The sequence below is a fragment of the Zonotrichia albicollis genome, unplaced genomic scaffold (genome assembly GCF_047830755.1).
Source record: "Zonotrichia albicollis isolate bZonAlb1 unplaced genomic scaffold, bZonAlb1.hap1 Scaffold_135, whole genome shotgun sequence".
NCBI classification, from domain to species: Eukaryota; Metazoa; Chordata; class Aves; order Passeriformes; family Passerellidae; genus Zonotrichia; species Zonotrichia albicollis.
In genome coordinates this window covers 132,501-135,000 of record NW_027428354.1, presented here as the reverse complement: position 1 = coordinate 135,000, position 2,500 = coordinate 132,501, and the positions used below count along the sequence as shown (strand labels likewise).

General features: G+C 79.3%; 1 non-coding gene across 1 annotated transcript; it reads right to left on the bottom strand.

Moving 5' to 3' along the window:
- Nucleotides 1-525: 525 nt before the first annotated feature.
- Nucleotides 526-678, bottom strand: LOC141727531 (5.8S ribosomal RNA). The gene has a single exon (XR_012578525.1). It is a non-coding gene; the product is annotated as a 5.8S ribosomal RNA (ribosomal RNA).
- Nucleotides 679-2,500: the final 1,822 nt, after the last annotated feature.

Genomic DNA, 2,500 nt, shown 5'->3' with positions numbered 1-2,500 from the left:
GCCCGCTCGGGGTGGAAGGCCGGGGGCGAGGCCCGCGCCTCGCCCTCCCTTTTCTCGCCCTTTCTCTCTCGCTCTCTCTCTCTCTCGCCTTTCTCTCGGCCCTCGGCGGCGCTTTCGACGCCGTCTCTCGCTCTACCCCCGGCCGCCGCCGCCGCCGCATCCGCGGCGCACGGCCCCGGCGAGGACGAGCTCCGCCCCAGCGGCTCGCTCCGGGAGCGGGGAGCTACGGAGCGCTCCCCGAGTCTGCATTTAGGGGGACGAAGGCCCTGCGCGGCGACGGCCGTCGACCGGCGGCCGCGACGACGACGGCGACGCGCGCCGGGCCGCAGGCAAGGGATCGGGGCCGCCGAGGGAAACGCTTCCCTCGCCCGACCGCCCGACCGCCTTCCCTCCGGGCACCGGCGGCACGCCGCCGCCGCCGCCGCCGCACCGCCGCCGCCGGACCGCCCGCCGCGGGCAACGGGCCTGCGAGGCGACCCCAGCCGCGCCGCCGGGGTGGCCCCCGGACGGCGATTGATCGTCAAGCGACGCTCAGACAGGCGTAGCCCCGGGAGGAACCCGGGGCCGCAAGTGCGTTCGAAGTGTCGATGATCAATGTGTCCTGCAATTCACATTAATTCTCGCAGCTAGCTGCGTTCTTCATCGACGCACGAGCCGAGTGATCCACCGCTAAGAGTTGTCTGGCTTTCGGGCGCCGCTCGCCGCCGAGCGGCCCCTTTTTGTCTCTCGCGCCGAGGACGCGCGGGCGCGCGCCTGGCTTCGACCGTACGAGCACACACGACACTGAGAAACGGGAGAAACCCACGCTCCGAAGGACTGCCGAGAGGGCGGGGGAGCCCGCGCCCCCGACCGCCTCCCCCCCCGCGAGGGGAGACGCCGACCTCACGTGCCGTCTTTCGGAGGCGGCCCAGGCGCCCGGGCTCGGCCCGGCCTCCGCGCGGAGGGCCGGGCGGCGCGCGCCGGCACGCGGGGGGCACGGCGGCCCGCCCGCTCTCGCTTTCACGGGAACGACGCAACACACGGCTCGGCAACGCGGCCGGGGGCGCGGCCGTCGGCCCCCGCGCACGCCGGCTCCCCCGGCGGCCGCCCCCGCCGCGGGGGCTCGCGGAGCGCGCCGCCGCGCCGCCGCGCGGCCGGCTTCCCTTTCTCTCTCCCAGCGGCCTTTCGCCCGCTCGAGACGGCGCGCGGCGACGACCGTGCCGCCGGCGCGCCTCCCCCCGGCGGGACCGCTCCCGCCGGGCGGGCCGGCGTCCGGCGGACGCGCTCCGCCGCCGGCCCCGGAGGCGGACGCCACCGAGAGCCGAGCCGGCGTTCGCCAGCGCCCGAGGCCTGCCGGAAGGCAGACCCCGCCGCCGCCGCCGGGGCCGCGCTCCCGGCACCGCCGCCGCCGCCTCCCACCGCCGTGGCCCCCTTCGCCTCGGCACGCGCCCGGCGGAAGGCGTACGGCGCTGAGCCGGGGGGCAACGCCCGCTCTCCTCGTTTTCACGCGGAGACCGGGCGGGGGAAGCGCCCCCGCGGCCGCCCGCACGCCTTCCTTCGGCCCACGCGCGGCCGAGAAGGGCGACGGGGGACGCGACGTGCGGGGTCCGGGACGGGACCGCCGCCGGCCGCGGCGGGCGCCCTCCGGCCGACCGTCCCCCGCAGGGAAGAGGGGGACACCCGTCGAGCGGCGCCGCCGCCGCTCGGCACGGGGTCGCCCGCGCTCGCGGGCCTCCGCCGACGGAGGGCCCGCCGGGCGCTCGCCCCCCGGGCGGGCGGGCGATCGAGCGGGGGGGACGGCCGGCGGACGGCGCCGCCGGCGCGCCTTCGAGGAGGAAAGGCCGTCGAGGGAGAGCGATAGGGGCCGGACGCGCGGGACGCGGCGCCGCGCCCGCGAGACGCCGCAACGGCGGCGGCTCCAGGAGAGAGCGCGGCGGACCCCGGCGGCCGCCACCCCGCGGCCGAGGAAAAGGCAGAGAGCGGGCGCTCTCTGCCGGCGTCGCCCGTTACGACGAGGCGGGCGGGTCGGCCCCCGCGGCCGACCGCGCGCCGCGGCCTCTCCGCAGAGGCCGGGCCGCGGAGAGGGGGGGGCAGGGCGCCCCTCCCCGGCGCGGCGCGGTTACCCCCGCGCGCGCGCGCGCGGCGGGGGCGACGACGACGACGACGGAGGGAGCGCGGCCGGCGGCCACGGACACCACCGCAGGAGCTACGGGGAGTAGCTGCTCCCCTACCCCTCAATGGCGCCGCGCCGCCGCCCGGCAACACCCGCCGCCGCCGCCGCCGCCGCCGCCGCCGCGGCCCACGGCGGGCCGCGCCGAGCCGCCCGAGTCTTTAAACCGCCGCCCGGCTTCGCCGGCCCCCTTTCGGCCCCCGCCGCAACAGCGTTTGACGACGCCGAGGGGGGAAAAACCTGAGGGAGAAACCGCCGAGGCGCGGAGCGCTAGGTACCTGGCCCTGGGGCGAGGGAAACGACCTGCATGGCCCCGCCGGGGTGCCTCCCCCGCTGCCGCCCTCGGGGGAG